General features: G+C 36.5%; 1 protein-coding gene across 4 annotated transcripts in view; it reads right to left on the reverse strand.

The window, feature by feature from the left end:
- Sgms2 (sphingomyelin synthase 2) overlaps positions 1–21,074 on the reverse strand; it is an 86,932-nt gene that overhangs the window by 29,406 nt on the left and 36,452 nt on the right. For 3 of the 4 annotated variants that reach the window (XM_046459085.2, XM_046459086.2, XM_046459084.2), the window contains one exon: positions 12,921–13,022. The exons of the other annotated variant lie outside the window; for it this stretch is intronic. The gene's annotated coding sequence lies outside the window, so the exon portion shown is untranslated. The remainder of the gene's footprint in view (positions 1–12,920; positions 13,023–21,074) is intronic. 4 annotated transcript variants of the gene reach the window in all.

Raw genomic sequence — 21,074 nt, forward strand, 5'->3', positions numbered from 1 at the left:
AGTGAACAAATGCATAAATAATTAATGGATAAATAGGTGGACGGATTAGACAGCTTGATCAGACAGATGAGTAAACAGGTAGAATGAGACAGCACACAGATAGGACTGGTAACTCAGACCCTGAAGATGGAAGAGGGCCATAAAATAAAGCCAAAGTCTAGGGAATATTTAAAAATAATCTTTTTAAGTTTCAATTCAGATAGTCTGCATCAGAGGTTCTCAAAAATTAAGGGAGGGGAGTGGGGGACATGCCACACATTTGAGGAGCTTTGCCCAAATGATGGGAAGTGTGGTGGCTTTTGCTTGTCTCCACCTCCACTACCCCTCCCGATTCCAGGCACATCTAGTGAAACTTCTGGAAGGTGGAGATGGGGAAACTCCCCATGGGGTGCTTTCCTCCTTTGTCTAGCTGTTTTGGACACTGGGTAGAAAGAGCCAGGCTGTTTTCTCCTTCCCACGCCTTTCCGCATTTAAATGCCAGTGAAGTATGAGATACAAATGGCCTTAGAGAATGAGCTGGGTTGAAGGCTTGTCTTTGGGTTAAAATGCTTATCTACTTCTCACTCCCACCCAGGAAGCTATAAAGAGACGTTCACCCTTTTAGTAACTTGAACTGCAGCTGTGTGGCATTGGTGGTATGGTGGTGAGCATAGCTGCCTTCCAATAATCTGACCTAGAATTTTATCAATATACCAAAAAAAAAAAAAAAAAAAAAACCCAAAAAACTAAACAGGACAGTTATTTGTTCACTGGCATTAACCTGCTCTAGGTTAATGGCCAAACAAAACCAGCCAGCACTTGTTTAGTAGAAATACCCTGGGGCCTTTATCAGAAAGGTTAAATCTAACAGCTGAACTGAACAACAGTGATAATTCTCTGCTTCTATATTCCCAGCTTTCTTTATATACTCCTAAGATTTATATACCTAGAAACTGATTCCTTGGGGAGTTTTAATATTTATTACTCTGGAATAGGTAGCTACACAGATTACCTATCAAAGTGAGAGGTATCTGAAAAGTATTTAATCCCATTTAATAGTTTTGAAAGGGATTTGCCTAATATTGGTGTGAATGCTTTCTCCCAAGAATAATGGCTGGTCTAAGAAAGAAAAGTAGAAGCTGAATCTAATAGCTTAGCATTAAACTGACCACACAGCCCTTTCTAAATGACATAGAGGTCTCATTCTAGGTTACCCCCATAGGTCACAATCAAAATCAACAGTCTATTTCCTAGTCAACCATAAAACACTATTAGATTTGGAAGCAGAATCTTACTGCAGGAAAATCAGGATATGAAATGAATAGGGAGAAAAATGTAAAAGATTAGTTCCTTTTAAATAATTTCATTATTCTGCTTTAATAATACAACTCCTTTATTTCATGCTTTTCAGATTATTTTAGAAATATACCTATTGATTTCTCCCTCCAGCAGGTGGTAACCAAATAGTGTGTATAATTCATACTATTTCCAATACTCTGCATAGAACAATATAAGCAGGCTACTGAAATAGGTGTTTAAAAATGACTTCTTAGCCGGGCACAGTGTCGCACACCTGTAATCCCAGCAGGTCAGGAGGCTGAGGCAGGATAGTGAGTACAAAGCCAGTCTCAGGAAAAAATAAAAATAAAAAGTGAGGTGCTAAGCAACCCTGTGAGACCCTGTCTCTAAATAAAATATAAAATAGGGCTAGGGAGGTGGCTCAGTGTTCCAGTGCCCCTAAATTCAATCCCCAGTACCATCCCTGACCCAATCCATACTTCATTAAAGGACTATCACAAATGAGGAAGAAACAGCAAGAGAACAGCCTTACTAAAGAGATTCAATTTACCTAAAAGATTAAAATCCTGAATCTAACAGAATGCCATTTAACGATTTCAAAGAATGCAAACAGTTACACTGAATTTAAAATATACCTATAAAGTATTTATGCACTGAATTTTCATTTATTCTAATAAATTAAGGGAATGAAGAAACTATCATAAAATGTCAATTTCCAAAATTTTCACAAGACTGTATATTTTTAAAAATTCACTTGAAGGAAACAAAAGAAGTTTGGTTTATTCCTCATAGTATTTAAGTATTATTTTAAGAACTATTAGTGGCTAAGTATATGGGTGTTCAGAAATTACTGCCAATAGACACATGGTCCCCTAGGGGAAAATGAAGTGCTTTAGAACAAAATTCTTATGTTTTTAGTTTTAGAGCAACTAATCCAATAACCTTCAGGGATGACCCATCTCTCTCATAACAGGCAGAACAGCTCACTTAAGACTCTTCATTTTCTGTGATGTACATACATAATGGATTTTTATTTAGACATGAGGAAAAATAAAGTTATCTCATTCACAGGAAAATGGATGGAACTTGAGAACATTATGGTAAGCAAAATAAGTCAAATTCTTAAAATCAAGTGTTGTATGTTTTCTCTCTTACATGAAAGAGAGGAAAAAGGCATGTGTGTGTGTGTGTGTGTGAGTGTGTGTGTGTGTGTGTGTGAGAGAGAGAGAGAGAAAGAGAGAGAGAGAGAGAGAGAGAGAGAAATCTCATGAAAGTAGAAGGAAGACCAGGAAGACCAGTAGAATACAGGAAGGGGAACAGCAGAAGGAAACAGAAAGGGGAAATAGTGGGTAATAACACAGGCCAAATTATATTGTTATTTTGTGTGCATGTATGAATACATAACAAATCCCACTATTATGTATAATTATAACACACCAATAAATCATATGGGGAAAAAGACCTTCATTTTCATTTGTGACCAACTCAGTTGGTTTTCACAGGTATAAAGTCAAGTTTCTAGTAAATGTGTCTTTTGAGGTCCACTCTACTAAATGTCACCTGTACAAAGCCTGAGCAATCCACCACAAAGTGTAGGCTGCTGTTGGTATAACAACTATCATGCAGTGATATATTTGCACACCATGGATTTTGCAGTGATTCCAAACCAACTGTCTATTTCCCTTTTGAAAAAATCCTAGAACAGGATTTTGCTCTCTTACTTTGCATTTCCCTTCAGAATCCATAATATCAGAAACTTAGGTCTAATATACCCAAGCTGTCTCTTTGGCAGATAATTAGATAAAAAAGGGAGATGAGTTTGTAAAAGAAAAAAGATAGTAGAACAAGTATAAAAGAGTTTCTGCAATGGCCCTGGGCGACTTAGTGAGACTCTGTCTCAAAACAAAAAATAGAAAAAGGCCTGGGAGTATGGCTCAGTGGTTAAGTATCCCTGGGTTCAATCCCCAGTACCAAAACAAAACAACAACAACAGCAAAATCCCAAAACAAAACAAAAGAGCTTCTGCAATGAAACTAAAAGAGGAAGAAAAAATGGAAAAGTATTGGTCGTGGTTATATACGCCCAGCGACTCGGGAGGCGGGAGGCGGGAGAATCTTGAGTTCAAAGCCAGCCTCATCAACAGCGAGGTGCTAAAAAACTCAGTGATACCCTATCTCTAAATAAAATACAAAAATAGGACTGGGTTTGTGGCTCAGTGGTTGAGTGCCCCTGAGTTCAATCCCTGGTACCCAAAAGAAAAAAAAAATGGAAAAAGTAAAGATAGACAACAGAGTTGTATCTAAATAGTTCTTAGGGACCCAATGTAAGCCATATTCAGTGAAAGCCCTGCTAACAGCTTGGGGATTGTGAGAGACACTGGGATGTGAGCATCATGCTTGTCATTAAACTTTTAAGGATCCTATGGAAAACCAAACTCTGGTAGCGACTGTGTGTAGGTGCTCCTACACATGACATTAAAAATGCAAGGACCCCTAAACAAAGCCAGAGTAAACATAACCACAATAAAACACACGAAAACATAACAATAACACTTTTTAGCAGGTACTGTTAGTTATTATGGGACAATAAACATATAACAAATTACGAATTCCACATAAATAATATATAAAATATGAGTATTTATTTGATCAAGGCCTTCCTTTGGGTCCCAGACTGTCATCTCGCTTTGCTAATTAATCAGTTTTTCATTCTCCAAATTTCTGAAGGCAGGTGATTTCAAGAACCCAGCCTTTGAGCCCCACTCTCAAATATCATTGAGAAAACGTGGAAAAAAAACAGGAGGAATGGAGAACAACTTTTGCTGTAATCATCACTTTTGTAGTAAGTGGAGAAATAAAGAATAAAATTGAGGAGGCCAGGTCTCATAGCCACAAATCGTTTCCTTATTTCTGTTTGGAGTTGATTTCTCCTATACCTTCTCTGAGAAATGGTAGGTCAAGGGGTCCCTGTGATATATACCTCCCAATTATTAATAATGAGAACTCCCTGCAAAATGTCTCATTGACAAATTAACACACAAGCATCTACCTTATTGTAATTCATGGAAAAGGGACACTGGAAATTTACCTTGAAATAAAGCCCATTAAAATGCGATTTAAGCTGTCATTACAAAGTATAAAAACTGCACTGAAGAGTTGGTAGGATCAGAAATAGGCACATTGTTTTGAACATCTCTTTTTTTATTATTGATTTATACCCTTCAAGTTTAATCATTCATAAGCAGTTTTGTATTTTTGTTTTTGTTATTTTTGTTCTGAGGTAGGGTCTCACTATGTTGCCCAGACTTATCTTGAATATGTGAGCTCAAGTGATCTTCACGTCTCAGCCTCCTAAGTGTCTGGGACTAAAAGTGCACACCACCATGCCTGGCTGTCATAAGCTCTATTGTTGTAGTTTTTAGATATATACGATGGTAGAATATATTTTGACATATTATACATACATCTCTTTTTAAACACAATGAGCTTTAAAAATGTATATCTCTTGAAACAGTAACTGTATTGATAAGAATTTGTTTGGGAATATGTATTAGATATTAAAAAACAATGTTAAAAACAGTAAACATTTTAACAATCTCAATATCAGCAGTTGGAGACTAAAGCATCCATAATATACACTGAATTATATTTCTAAATTTTTATAAAAAGTAAATGTGAATGTTCATGGTATGATTTACTAGTTATATTTTGCAGTTCGATTCATAATGCTTAGTGGGTGTTTGAGGGATAACAATAGCTAAAAAAGTCAATTCCTTGATAGAGCTTTTCATGCTAATACAAAACAATAATAATAATGTTAAAGATAAAAAGTACTATGAAAAAAATAAAGTGTGATAGGGCAAAAGAATAGCAGGAATATTCAAAATCAGGGGCACCAGGATTAAAAGGTAATCTCAATTTAAAATTTTAAATGACTACTTATTTTCAGAAAGGGGAAAAAAAAATCAGTGCACTATCCAGTCAAAAGAACATCTATGTTCCAAACTGCTGAGGCTCATAATCAATTTCCAGGAATCTTTAGCTTTTTAAAATTCAAAAGGAATTCCACTGAAAATGCTCTATACTAAGACAATTGTGGATTTTTGCCTCTGAATTCTTTCTCTATTTCTAATTGATCAAGAGGATGTGCCAGTGTGTGTACAGATAATGTCTAATTACATTGCTCATAATAATTTTTTAAAAATTGATCTTCCCAGTGCTATTTTCTAAGAAATGTTTAATCTGTCTGAGGCTTTTAAGAAAAGGTTAAAGATCCAATATTATGAACACAGAATGTTTTTTTTTAAAACAAGCATTTTGTGGGAGCAGAAAACCTGAAGCTATCAAATATCTAAACAAAGATTCAGAATTCAATTTGACCTTCAATGCAGAAGGGTATAAACTACAGGTATGGGAAATGTTTAACTGTATCCTGAGTTTAATGAAACAGTGACCAAACAAGATAAGCAGTTGTTTCTAGTCAAACATGTAGCAATTGTTACACTATTGCTAAAAGCCTAGAAGGTTAGGCAAATAAACAGATAACAGATATAGAAGATAATTATTTCTGTTATCCTATTCAGGAAGGTAACAAGAGAAGGCTGGCTCCTATCCCAAGGGCCTTTTGAGTAACTTCTCCCACAATTTCCCCAGCCAGAAGTCACTTAAGAACAATGAGTCATGAAAACTTTAAAAAAATTAGACAAGAGCCTGAAATAATACTTGAAGTTTAGTGAAACCATATGCCATATAGAAAAATTCAGATGATAAAAATTAAGTGGAAAAATAAAAGACTTGTTATATACAATGTAGGATTTTTTTTTAAAAAGTCTATGGTATGTAGATGAAAACTGAACATAAAATTCTAAAAGGGAACAATAGTCCTGTTTTTAGTTAATAGCCTTTTAAAATGCCAAGTTCTCTTATCAGTAGTGAGTAGAAAAATCAGAAAATTAGTTACTCCATCTGGCTTAGCACTGGTCTATCCATGGAGTCAACTCTGATCAGAACTGTTTTCCATGGGGTGAGGCAGTTTTATAGAAACACAAGATGATTAAAAGCACTGACTCTAACCCCGGACATAATGCTAAAGGGAATCAGGAAACACTATAAACTCAATGCTCAATTAGAATCAGGAAGCTAAAAGATGTAATTCCACATTTAATCTTATTTCCATTAAACCTAATTTCCATTGATGACCCCACAAAAATAAGTGTTTGACTATAAACAATCACTTGAATTGCTTTTCAATATATATGTGTACTGTCAAAAACCTATATTTAAAAAAGGTTCACAGAAATTCTACTTCATTGCTCCTCATTAAAAATATAGCCTAGGGCTGGGGCTGTAGCTCAGCGGCAGAGCCCTTGCCTAGCATGTGGGTGAGGCACTGGGTTCGATCTTCAGCACCACATAAAAATAAACAAATAAAATAAAGGCATTCTGTTTATTTACAACTACAAGTTTTAAAAAAAATATATATAACCTAGAAAATATTTTTGTTGTTGTTGTTTGCACTGGGCATTGCACCCAGGAGTGCTTAACCACTGAGCCACATTCCCAGTCCTTTTTATTTTTTGAGATAGGGTCTCATTAAGTTGCCAAGGCAGGCCTTGAACTTGCCATTCTCCTGCCTCAGTCTCTAGAGTTGCTGGGACTACAGGCATATGCCACCACCCCTGACTGAGCTTTTTGTATCTGCTTTTATTTCTACAACATTTTGTGGCATAATCTGTATTAAGAAGCACACAGGAGATTGGGAGCCCATTTCCAAGCTTATACTGATCAAGACCCAAACTGACATTCTGACCAATGTGTATCTAAATTTCAGAGCACTACTGTGAATGGCAACAGTGACTGTGGGTTGATGGGGAGCACGTTTAAAGGAAAAGAGTGAATTCCATCTAAGGGTCCCATAGCCTAGAGATGGAAAAGGCAGATGCTTACAACTCAGGTCCCCAACTACACTTGTCATTTCCTTCTGTCAGACAGGCACCTCCTGCTTTGCTTCTTTTCTCAGCAAAGGGTACCACCATCCACCAGTTGCCCAGAGGAAAGAAAATCTTAGCTATCTATCATCTCAGTTTCGTACACCCTGCCCTGCTTACCTGACACTCACCCTCAATCCTGTCCATTTTCATCTCCAATCTATTGATTTACTGCTGCACTATCAAGCTTGGTTCAGATCACAAACAACTCTGCCTTACAGAGGGCAGGAATGAGTGCAAACACATCAATAGCCAAAATAAATGTTAGGTGGGTTGAATCCATCCACTAAAAAGGTACGTAAAATTATTATGTTTAAAAGCATTATGGTAATAACAATATTGGGTGGTACTAGTACTTGTACATGGTGAAAGTATTAAGAGAAAAATAGGTAATGGAGAATAGTTTACAAAGAAGATATAAAGCCATGGACTTTTTTTTCACAAGGAGAAACCAGGAACTTTGCAGTCACTGGATTTAATGAAGCAGACCCTCCCTCTTTGGTTTTGCTCCTAGTCCATTTCCTGCTTTATGAGCCACTTTAAAGCATTCATTGCTTATTTTGACTCAAGAGAGAAAAAAAACTTACAACAAAAACAATAAACATATCAAAATCAGCATAGTATAGCAAACCCCATTTGCTATCATAATCATTAAGGGAAATCTTAATCTAACCTCAACCCTAAGTTTTTGGGTTATTTGAAGCAATCTCAGAGATCATATAATTCCATCTGTAAATAATTCAGTATACCTCTCTAAAATAAAAACCCCAACCCTATTGCTATTGTTACAAATAACCAAAGTTAATATCACTTCCTTGATAACAATATCCAGTCAAGTTACCTTTCTCCAATTTTTTTGTTTTCTTGCTTCTTAGATAGAGCTGTGTCCTTCTGACATGTATTATTTCCTAGAATTGCTCACAAGGGCCTTCATAATCTGGCCTCTGCTTTTACAGTCTTTATTTTTAAAACTTGCATTATTCCTTTTCCCTAAATCCTATGCCTTCAACCATATGCACTTAATTTTTGTTCCACTCCCTGGCAATATCCCCTTACCAGGTCTCTGTCTGTCATTTGTAGCAGGCTGTCTCCTCTCATCCAGATCCTCTGCTCAGACACTATCTCAAACCTCAGGACATGGTGCACAGTCATATCCTCCAAGAAACCCTCTCTGCTGTGATTCTATGGGCTTTGTGTGCTCCTGCCTCCAGAAATGAAGCCTCTGCTACCTGATGACCAAACCTTCTGCTCCCTCTCCCTCAAGTTTCATTAAAAAACAAATACTAATTTATAGTTTTCAGCTCATTAGAAATTAACCTTCCCCTGTTGGGTGCTCTGTGGCCAAAATTTTCATGGTATGGTTATCATTCTTCATCTTATGCCTTTTGGCTTGTATGTTCATGCACAATTATCATGCAGATCTCCTTCATATGATGATCTATAGGTGCAAAGGAGACTTGTGTTCAAAGATCATTTGTCAATACAGGTTGAGTACCTCTCTGAAATGCTTGTGACCATTAAGATTTGTTTTTCTGTTCTTTCTTTCTCATTTTTAATTGTCCTTTTTTAAAAAAAAAAATATTTGCGTATATATGAGTTCTCTTGGGAATGGGACCCAGGCTGAACAAAAAAAAATAAAAATCACTTATTGTTAGAGTCTGTAAACAAGTCAGGATGGTGCCTGGCATTTTGCCAGAGGGAGTGGTTTGTGAAGTAACACCAGCGAGCCATTAAGTGTGGAGATTTCTTATTGGTTGACTGCTGTATCTAGTTTATGTTAATTAGATAAGCTGTGTGGAATGTATAAATACCGCTCCTGTCCTACAATAAACGGCTCCCACTCCTGCTGTATCAATCTACACAAGTTGTTCGTCACTCCCCAGTTATTTTGCCCAGCCAGCCGGGCTGCGGCAACTTATATTTCACATATTCCTCCTATACACACAGCCTTAAGGTAATTTTACACGAAAATTTTAAAATAATTTTGTGCATTTTAACAGTGCATCACATGAGGTGGTGTGTGTGGAATTCTCCACTTGTGGCACCATGTCAGTCCTGAAAAAGTTTTGGATTTTAGAGCATTCTGGATTTCAGATTTTCAGATTAAAGATACTCAAGTTACAATAAGAAAATCTACAGAATTACTTAATAATTCTTTGTAATTTACAGAATATTTAATAATCATGAAGATTTCAAATGTAAAAAATAATTGTGTATAACAAGGACAAGGACCAAAAGGCTACTGGAAAAAGACTCAAACTGGAAGGCAGGGATTCACAACCCCAGGGCAAGGGAGCACAAAACAGCTTCACCTTATTCTGAAAGTGGCACCAACTTCCTAAAACTTACATGCACTCAGAAACATTATTGCTTTTCAAAAGATAACAGACTAAATAAACAGACTTTATAGATATTTTGGCTGAAGTACAACCAGAAGGCTATAAGATAACTGTCAAAGGAAGTTTCTGTAGAAAAGTTGACCACCTTGTATAGATTTCGTCATCTGTAAGCTGGTGCATAATGACTAGGAGGAAGTAAAAAAAATTTCTGAGCCCATAACAAATCTAATTTATATTGTGAAGCCAACTGATCATTTTTGGTTTTGTTATTTGAAGAAAGTTTTTTTTTAGAGAAGTATTTACGAATACTATATATGCTTCGAACAATTTTTAACAATTAGGATCATGCAAAGCTAAGTGGAATTTATCACTTCTATGCTATATTTTTTCCACCAAAGAAAAAAATTTGAGACAAGGTCTTGCCATGTTGCCTAGGCTTTCCTGAAAGTCCTGGGCTCAAAGCAATCCTTCTGCCTCAGCCTCAGAGTAGTTTGGGGACAACAGGTATGCACCACCACAACCAGCCTGAAAATCTTAGGTTGGTTTGGGACCTTTGTTATTGTTATCATCTTGATTTTTTTGGTTTGTTTTTAGATTTTTGCAGTGCTGGGTGGGTGGAATCTAGGGCTTCATGCATGACAGACAAGTGCTCTACCTCTAGGCCAAATCTTCCACCCCCAAAATATTATTTTTATTTTAGTTTAACAGGATTAGAATGTTTGGGCTGGGGTTGTGGCTCAGTGGTAGAGCGCTCACCTAGCACATTCGAGGCCCTAGGTTCGATCCTCATCACCACACAAAAAATAAATAAATAAATAAATAAACAAAATAAAGGTATTGTGTCCAACTACAATTGAAAAATAAATATTAAAAAAAATAGGGCTGAGGTTGTGGCTCAGTGGTGGAGCGCTTGCCTAGCATGTGTGAGGCACTGGGTTCGATTCTCAGCACAACATATAAATAAATAAATGTTCATTGACAACTTAAAAATATTTTTAAAAAGAGATTATAATGTTTTTAAGTGCTTAAAATTTTGAATTCATAACATATTAGTGACTTAATTTATTCATAAAATCTTCTGAAGAATAAGAATACAGCTAACATTTATATGGTACTTTTTATTACACAAACACTAATAAACATGCTTAACTTACATAATCTTCACTGCTCTATGAGGTACGCATTATGATTACCACATTTCACAGATGAGCAAAGAGAGATAAGTGAATTGCCCAAGGTTATCAGCAAGTAAATAGCAGAGCCAACATTTGAGGCTAAGCTTGCCATTCTATGCACTGTTTGAGAAAACCACCTGCAAATGCACACACAGGTTCAGGATGAATTCTCACAGCAAAGGAAAGGAAATGGGGTACCATGTCTTTGCTGTGCCAGGAGAAACAATGCCAGAGACCAGCAGATTCTCAAAGCCAGCTGTTCCTGGTCGCTTCTTCTTACTGCACACTAAAAATGTTGCAGAATCAACTCGGAAGACATTTATAATATTCCTTTTGTAAATGTGATTGCCAGGCTAGGTTACCTTTCCTCCCCTAACTTTTCTGCTTATGTTTAAGTTCAAATAAAGGGGATAGAAATGCCCTAGAACAGTACACCTAGACACGGTCAGATTGTTGTTGTCAAGGAGGTGATGGAATGAGGGAAGGAAAGACATTACAAAAGAGTGTCCCAGGAAGACCTTGTGAATATGTCTTCAGGCCCCCATTTTGCTCCAACTTACAGAGCTCTTTGTGTCTATTTTGGAGGAATTATCCAAAAATATCATCTGAAATATGGCTTCCATGGCTACAAAAGCTGATAAACTAATAGTGTCATGGTAAAACCTTGGGTCAGAAGTCAAAAAGATCAGAATCCTTATCTCCAACTGGCCATAAGCAAGCCACAATTAGGCCTGGGTAGGTAATTTAGCAGGGCCGGGTTTCAGTTATCTCATTTAGGACAGTCCCACAGATTTCTTAGATGTTTAGTCATATTTGTAAACAAGTAAATAAAATTATATAAAAGAAGAAAAAGGTATGTTATTCATCTCACCAAATACAGCCGAAGAAAGCAAATAAAAATTTCATTCTTAAAGAAAGAAAAGAGTAGGGTAAGGTAACAGTGATGGAGGACACTAAAGATTAGATGTTCCAGGTATGTTTCCTTAGTGCTCAGAATAACTCTCGGGGCTTGATCCAGTGATGTGAGATGTCAATATTCCCAAAGGCTTAAACAAATTTTTTTTTTTTTTGGTGATGTTCTTTAGCTTGATGAAGAGAATTTATGGGTAACACATTCATATGGTCTTACTAAAGTAATAAAAACAATCAAAGTTCATTTAACAACATGGTCCCTACATCATGCCTTTGCTGTTCTCAGAAGCAAATTAAACACAGATATGTTTATATGGTAACATCTTAGAAGGGAAGGGAGGAGGGATGGGAATAGGAAAGACATGAATGAATCAGACATATCTTTTCTATCCTCATATATAAATATGTGAGCAATGTAACTCCACATCATGTACAACCACATTAACGGAATCCTAATTGGAATAAATTATTCTTATTCTATGCACATATAATATTTCAAAATACACCCCACTTCATGTTAAAAAAAAAAAAAAAAAACCCTCGGCCTCTGTCATCTTTGGGCCTGCCTAGAAGTCTGGAATTCCGAGAGCAGGTCATCAGGAAGGGAAGCCTGAAACACTGGGACAAAAGGTAAAGCTGCTGTCCACAGGCAGAATTTCTTCTTCAGTTGAGCCTCAACTCTGCTTTTAACTTATTGTATCAGAACTCATTCTCAGATTATTTTCAGTACTTTAGATCAATTTATTACAGATTTTAATAACATCTATGAAATACATTCACAGTAATATCTAGATTAGTGTTTAAGTGAATTACTAGAGACTGTAGCCTAACTAAACTTAAATATCAAAATGACAATTTCATATGCCAAAATAAATAAATAACGTGCTTTCCATTTTATTTTGTAAACTTTATTTCTTCCCTGTGTATTTATGTAAGGAGTTAATGGCTACCAATTTATTTTGAGGCAAAATGTGTATAAATTGTGTAATTCTTACTAGTTATAACCTCCTCCTTTAATGTTTTCCATTAAAATGTTTGTATATGTCAAAAAATATCAGTATTTTATTATCTTAAAAAATATATCTTAGAAGCCCATATTCAGCTTCTAACCCTGACTCTGCCATTTGATGTGAATTTTAACAGTCTCCTTGGTCCTGTTTCTTCTGCCCTACTTCAAACTATGCTAAATAATTAACCTTTGAGTTATTATAATTTAAAAACATGATTTACCTTATATCTCTATTCTTCAGGTAAGCACACAGGATAGGTCACACGAGAAGGGAAATCAGTCACGAGCAATCACCCAACAGCTTCCATCCACTATTTAGGCATCTGAATAGAGCAAGAAAGAGGCTGTTTTTGGAGGCCTGATGCAAATCCCCTTTCCCACCAGGACTGAAACCAATTAAATAAGATCTTAAGGAACAATGCTCCATTCAGGTTCATTAGACAAAAGCATTAAAACTAAAGAAAATAATTTCATAAGGTTGAGGGTTAAAGGTGTGATCCCTTAGAACAAGTCATGATTAACTGAAAGCAAGTTAAACAATGGAAAGTTACTGGGTCAGCTCAGAAGCCAACACCAATGGACCTACAAGTAAAGTACCATGTTACCAATTGACCATCATATGCATGCAGATACAAACTTAGTAAATAATAACACTCATTAGTACAAATCCTGATTAAAATAGTTGGTGTTTAAAAGGTCTTTCTGGAAATATTTAAACTTGGGAAATAAAAATGTTCAAAGCAATCTGAAATTGCTTGCATACCTTCATTTAAGGAGCCCATGTATTTTACTAGCATCAAAAGCAGAATTTATAGTAGCAAAGAAGACTAGATCTCTCTGATAATGATTTGCAATCCTAGATTTGAAATTTTTCTCTGGGTAGCAGACTGTTCCAATTTTTACATGGCATACACACCTGGGTCAAAAAGTTGGAAATGGCAGCTGATGTTCTAATTTTTGCATTAGAACTTTGTTAATTAAAATAACAATTTCTACCTTAAAGACTTTTGGAACAAATAAATATAAACAAGTTTAGTTAACTCGTATCAGTGTATGTATTTGAATAATGTGAGGAATTATGTGTGGTTTCTCTTTATAAATAAGTGATGTCGGCTTAGTGATATTCTACGAGCAAAAGTTAATACAGTTTTCTATCAAGTAACAATGATTCCTGATGAAGTATCTAAAATTCATGTAAATGGCAACAAATGGGAAAATTCTAGGCCCTTCATAAAATAAACCAAACTTATAAACATTTCCCCCATATCAACAACACACACTTATAGAAAGTTTTTCAAGGTATATGTCCGCATGTAAAACAGGGGCTCCACATTCAAAGTCAAATTAAGTGAAGCACTGTGTGTTGTGGCTTCAAGAAAAGTCAGAACATTTTAGAGTTGAACATTTGCTTTTCTCTTACTTTTAATAGAGATCCAAGTTAACCTTAAATCACTGTGCTATTATTTTGCTAATAAAGAACTCGATATCATGTTGTATTCTTAAATGTGTGCATTTTTTGTGTGTGTGTTTCAATTCAAAAATAAATATTTTGAGAGGCTGGTGTGTATATACAGTCCAGTGGTAGAATGCACACTCAGCATTGCAAAAGGCCTGGGTTCAATCCACAACATACATACATACATACATACATAAATAAATAAATAAATAAATAAATAAAATGCTTTCAAAAAGAAATCTTTATAGTTATTGATTAAAAAGATGTCATGATGTCATGTACTTACTTATGGGCTGCACCTTTGGCCATGGGTACAAATTAACAATAACGATGGGTTTCTGAAATAACCCTGAAAGTTCCTCCCTAACCCTTTCCTCTGCTGAACTTTAGAGTCCCCCATTTCCTTGGGAAACACCCGAGATTTGATCCACCCAGACACACTAGAATGAGAAAGATTCTGCAAATTCAGGAATAAGAAAGACGCTGATTACCTACATTTCCTCTCTCCAAATGGCATAGCACTCTTGGCCATGTTTAATTGCTATAGAATATCATGAAGGCACTACCCAACTCCTAGACCAACATGTAGTCACATATTCCCCATACCATTTCCTAACATTCTCACCTCTCTTTAAAAACATAAAGTCAAGAGAAGTCACCTGGAATTCAAGGTCATTGGTTCTCTCCCCTTCCCTATGTTCCTACCCATTTTTGTAGCAGGCCCTGCAGTTTTACAGTTCACTGCTTACACAGGGCTCTCTCCTCTGCTGGTTATGAGCTGTGAGGACAGAGTCCATGTCTTATTTGTTGGTGTCACTGGCTGTTAGCCAAGTACCTGACATTCTGGGCCTAGAATGGCTGCCGAATGACTACATCAGCCCACACACTCAAACACACCAGAGTTATCTTACCCTTTTCCAAAGAAGCACAGGTATCTTTCTTTTCTAAATGAGTCAGTGATGTGTTTATAGAATTGTGGGCCTATCAAATACAAGTCCCGTCTGACTTTCTATGGTTTACTTCATGTAACTGCAACTTCTATTATAGCATATCTTACATAAATAGGTGGGATATGATGTAAGGTGTAAAGAACACACCATATCTGGCTTCAGAACATCAAAGCAATGCTGATGTAGCTTTTCGATATATAATTTTCAAAGTACATAATTCTGATAATCCTTGGAGAGGCTTCTCAAATGATTTATGGTTATAATCTCTGTAATTATAGTCCTTGGAATCATTAAGGAATAAGTAAATCCTTGAACAGGGTCCTGCTTATCTTTGTAATTTCTTCATTCCTTCATGATTCAGCCCTCCGGGAGTTGTGCAGTATGGAGGGTGAGCCACCCCAGCCCCAGAGCTTAGATAATTAGGGACTCTGGTTCCAGAGCTTCCCAAACATGGACATTGAAATGGACAAGCACTTCATGAGGTTGGCATCCTTCTGCCTCCATCTGAGTTACGAGAAGTAAAATTTCTAACAAGTGGCAGAAATGGGATTTGAATCCAGGCAGTGTAGGTTCCACTATGTTCTGTTGTTACTTTCTGGCTATTTTTTTTTTTTTTTTTTTTTTTTTTACAATCAGGACATACTATGATTTTCCCCTAACAGCAGCAGCAGGTTTCTTTCCCTGTGAATCTTTCTGGGCAGATGGCACACCTTTTCCCCTTCAACGCTTCCTGGGGGCAGTTACCACAGAGGTAACCGGCTGTTTGCCCTGTGAGGTGACATCCTTCCAAGTATTAGCTGGTCCCACCTTCTTACATACAGTTACCAGATCTGGGTCATGTGACTCCCTCAGTGCCTCTGAGAATGTTTATCCACTCTCTGGTGACTTAGAAGAGGGGCATTTCCTGGAAATACTGAGGTTGGACGTTTCATTGTAGTGAGGTGTTTAGAGAGTGTGAATCACTCCTGTTGCCTAGTAACTCATTTGTGTTTGGCAGGATGAAGGCAACCGAAGCACAGGTACAGTAGGGCACAGGGCAGATATTTATTCAGCACAAGCCCCTCCCAACACTGGACTGTTGATTTAATGTTTAAATCTTGACACCGTTCTTTCCCAGTTCCTTACTAGTCCTAGAAGTTCCTTCAATCTTTCTTTGTAAGTCGGGAGAATTCAGAAAGTATTATATTATGCAAAAAAATCACCACATTCCTTATAGCTGAAATAAAGGTCACATTATTTTTCCTATTGAATTGTCTCATGGTGTTTGGAGGGCAGGCCGCTCATCCCCAGAGCTTGTATAATTACAGACTATGGTTCTAGTACTCCCCAAATACAGACATCAAAAAATGCACAGCCAACTTTACAAGGGAGACATCCTTACTGCTCTCATCTGAGGTATAAGAATGGAAACTGAGAAATCTAGCAAGTGACAGAAAAGGCAATTACAGGATCTTTGCAGGTATAGGGAACTGGAATTACCCAGTGTCATGGAGGTTACTTGTCATCCCTAGAAGAATGAGTTTTCTCAGGAATTCACTGTTAACATAATGTACTCATAAACAGCACTGAGTCACTAATTCCGACCTCATAGTTAAGAGATAATTTTTTATGGATAACAGGACCATTGACTCATTTGGTGGGCTATATTCCAGACCACAGAATTGTTAACACTCAAATGTACATACTTTCTTCTTCTTTTTATAAAACTTTTTTAAAAAATTTTTAATAGTAGATGGTCATGATATCTTTTTATTTATTTATTTGTTTGTTTATTTATTTGTTCTGTAGAGGAGGAAGAGTTTATTTGAGGGCTCACGGTTTATTTATTTTTTTAATGTTGTGCTGACAATTGAATCCAGTGCCTCACACATGCTAGGCAAGTGTTCCGCCACTGAGCCACAACCCCAGCCCTTTTTTTTTTTCTTATAACAAGAATTGATTAGCACAATATAAATAGTTTCAAAAATTAGGGGATTCACCCTCATATACCATAAGGAATAGAAATCATGGGACAGCTAGACTAAGGTCACCTTACTAATCTTTTGTCTTCAAATTAAAGATAGCATGGTCTTTAAGTCATTGTAGAAGCCAAAAATTTAGAATAAAAACACTTTGGTTTTTGCATCCTATATAAAGTCTCCACCAATTATTACTTTCCCCATATATGTTATGGCTCCATCACTTTCCTGGTCATTTCTATACACTAATGGATAGAATTTATTCAAAGGAAGAAAAAGTATTTTTTAAAGCCATATATATATCTAGCATGGGTGGGTATTTCCGGTTTATTTATTGTTTGTTGTTCTATTTTATTTAAATGTCATACCTCTGCCCATGGGATATACCTGTTACAGACACAAGAAGGTAAGATATAAGGGTATAACTAAATATTACTTCTAATCTTAAAGGGAAAGTCCTAGATCCTAAATTTATTTATTACTTTCAGACTAAAGGATGCCAAAATAATTTTAGGAATTGTTCTTCTTTCTTCTCATCAAATAATATTCATTATTATTGGGGTTTCAGTATAGCTGATACCCATAAGTACTACAAAAGTCAAATAGATAATTTTGCTTTGTTTTTCACAGCTGTAAATGGGTTATATAAGTTTCCTTAGTAAATTTCACCTTAAACATGTTAAAACTTTATCATCTCTGAATTTTTCCCCTTAAATATGTCTCTCAAAAAGAGAAATTTTTCCATGTCTAAAAACTTCTTAAATTCTACCAGATCAGATTCATAGCAGATTTAAGAAAAGAGTACTCTCATTATCTAGAACTGGCTAGTTGTAGGTTAGAATAACAGGTGGCAAGAAATATGGGGATGAATTGCTCTCCAAAGTATTTTAAAATCCTTAACCATGTCTAAAGCAGGTTTTCCTAATTTGGGGTTCATAGTTGACAGGTAAACCTCCTAAAGCTGTAAAAATTATCTTGGCTCCTACATATAATGGAGAAAACAAAGTATTCAGTTCTATAAACTCTCAAATTGAGTTTAGGTCCTGAGCAATGAACTGCCAGCAGATGGCTAAGGATTTAATTCATAATTTGTTGCTGACGACCTGCTTAATCAAACTGTAGTTTAAAAAAAAAAAAAAGAATATTTTTTTCAATGTTGTAATTGAATATTTCTAATCATTAAATAGGAGTAGAGTTCTCTACCTCTGACAGTGAGCACAGTTTATTGCATTTGTGTACTCTGAAAGTGAAATCACCATTAATTTTCTCATATTTTGAAAATGTATCTAACCTTCATTTAGCTACCTGTTACAGCCAGGCAAACAAGACAGATCTTGTCCCTGATATCATAGATCTCGTGAACTGGTTGGGGAAACAAATAAATGACACAGGGAGTAAATGTTTGCAAAATTAAAAGTTCAAGACTATAGGAATACATTGCCAAGGCACACAAGCCATTCCGGAAAGTTCAGAGAAGGCTTCTTGGAAGAAACTCTAAACTGAGATCAGAAGGACAAAGCGTCAGGCATGTTGGGGTGGGATCAGTAAAGACAGATGAGGTGGTGTGTTCAAAGGCCTAAGAAGCAAAGCAAGGTATGCATATTTAGCAATGGTGAGTCAACTTGGCAGAAATGGGGGAAGGTCAGCTCTTGAATAGCCTGGTAAGACCTATAATACTTGGGTTTTGCTCCAAAGATAAATGGAATCAGGGAGCAACACACTCAATTTTTATTTTTTAAGATCCCATACATGATTTCTTATGTTCAGTGGAAAATGAAATTATTCTCATACGCAAGGGTAAGTGTGCAGGAGTCTCCATATAACCAGGTTTCTGTAGTGCCAGTGAGATGTTACCATGCGACCAGGGAATAATAGGGGCTCAGCTTAGGAAGAAGTACAATCTGAATTCCAAATCCAGTTCCACCACATTCTAGCAAATCACTTAACTTTGGGAAATTCACTTAAACCCTTGATGCCTCAAAGCAGAGGTAATAATAACTACCTCACAAGGCTGTTATGAAAACTAAAGCACTGAGAATCATGGCTGCCACCATGTCAAACACAAACCAGTCAAGCCTGGGATTGAGAACCATTGTTCCTGACTATATTTAACATTTTTAAACTGTATATATATATATAAATAAAACTTTGGGGACTGGAGGTGTAGCTCTGAGGTACATGATGTGCTTAGCATACACACAGTCCTGGGTTACATTCTCAACATCAAATAAATAAAAACTTTTATCTTTAGAAGCTATTTCAGTTCCTTAGGAACAGCAACTTAAACAAATAAATCTTTATGTTTAACTGTCTTACACATTTTTCTATTTGAATTTTTAAAAATTTTAAATAGAATGCAAATCCAACAATAATTATACAAAAATAAAGTCTGATTTCTGTCTTTGGGCCTTGTGCCATATTTGGGCAAAACTCTCCTGTCCTGCAAATCAGCATTTACATGGCCTAATTGTCGCGACCCCTTGCCCGCAAGGAAGACGCAACTCAGGAATCTTCTTTCGGCAGTTTATTCAGGTCCTTGATATTTCTTCTTCTCCCCCTCGGATGCCCCTCCCAGCCTTAATAAAGCATCTCAAGCCCCAATGCGAAGCTGCCACGTGGAGCTTTCTCATAGGGTGGTGAAAAACCATGCGCCAACTCTCCCAAATAAGGAGTTGTTTGTCACAGACCACAGCGGAGCCAGCGCCATCTTGTAATGGCGACCATAGTCTGCAGAAACGGCAGAAGCGGCTCACCACACCTAATTGGCCAAAAAGTGGCCCTGATCTGGAGTTTCTAGGACTACTTATTTGCAGATAAGCTTCAGAGTCAAAGCATAATTCATAAATCAGACTACTTAACTAAACTTCTGTGCCTATGAATCCAAAAGAATTTGGTAAACCATTTTTTGAATAATTATAGAGAAGGAAAGCAAGGAGCTTTTATATCTAAATACAAACATTAAGATAACCAAGAATCAGTCATGTGGCTTCACCACTAAGCATAAAACGATCTAATTCCCAGGGGAGACTTCTTGCCATCTCCATTTGTTAGGTGTAAATGCTAAATCAGTCTATTCAAAAATCTGAAAGACTGGACATTTTACAATAAAACAAGTGCTAAAAGTCAATTATGTGCTAACATATCTGTGTCATTTGCACTAATACTGCAGAAGATAGAATATCTAAGTCTTTACAATGCTGAGTGTCTGCAAGGGGTGTGACCACCCTCATGTCAATGACTCACTAGGAGGCTTCAGAAAACTCTGCGTATGGCAATACTCACGGCTATGATTTATTGCTGCAAAGGGATACAAAGCAAAATCAGCAAAGGGAAAAGGCATTTGGGCAAAGTTTGGAGATGACCAGGCACAAGCCTTCAAATGAGCCTCTCCCAGTGAAGGCATATGAGATGTGCTAATTTTACCAGCAACAGGTGTGAAGTAGTGTAGACCAGGGTTTTTAAATTGTATTTATTTTTAATTTTTTTAATTGAGGTTGGTCACTAACACAACCTCTGCCAGACATAAACCCAAATTCCATACTCCCTGCAGGAAATCAGGTGCTCAACATATACCATATTTTTTCCAAAAATAGTGTAGAAGCTAGCTGTGATGGTATACACCTATAATGAGAAGGCTATCTTAGCACTGATTTGTTAATTTTTCCTACATATATTGTTTAGAGAAATTTCTTTATTGCAGAGAAGTATAGTATGCTATTTTTTACATTTTGAAGGGGGAAAATATAAATCCATATTACTATTTCCTTCCATCTGCATAAAGGAATCCAGAAGGATTCATTTAGGTACTGACAACTTGGGAGACTGAGTCAGGAGGATCACAAGTTGAAGGCTAGCCTCAGCAATGTAGCAAGAGCCAAAATAAAATAAAAAGGGATGGGGATTTAGCTCAGTAATAGGGTGCCCCTGGATTCAATTCCCAGTACGAAACACAAAACAACAAAAATGTGTAGGAATGGTGAACCCTTCCTATCAGGACTGGTGGGAACGCCA

The sequence above is a fragment of the Marmota monax genome, unplaced genomic scaffold, assembly GCF_021218885.2.
Source record: "Marmota monax isolate L192 unplaced genomic scaffold, Marmota_monax_Labrador192_F-V1.1 WCK01_AAM20220418_F8-fsc00002, whole genome shotgun sequence".
NCBI lineage: Eukaryota > Metazoa > Chordata > Mammalia > Rodentia > Sciuridae > Marmota > Marmota monax.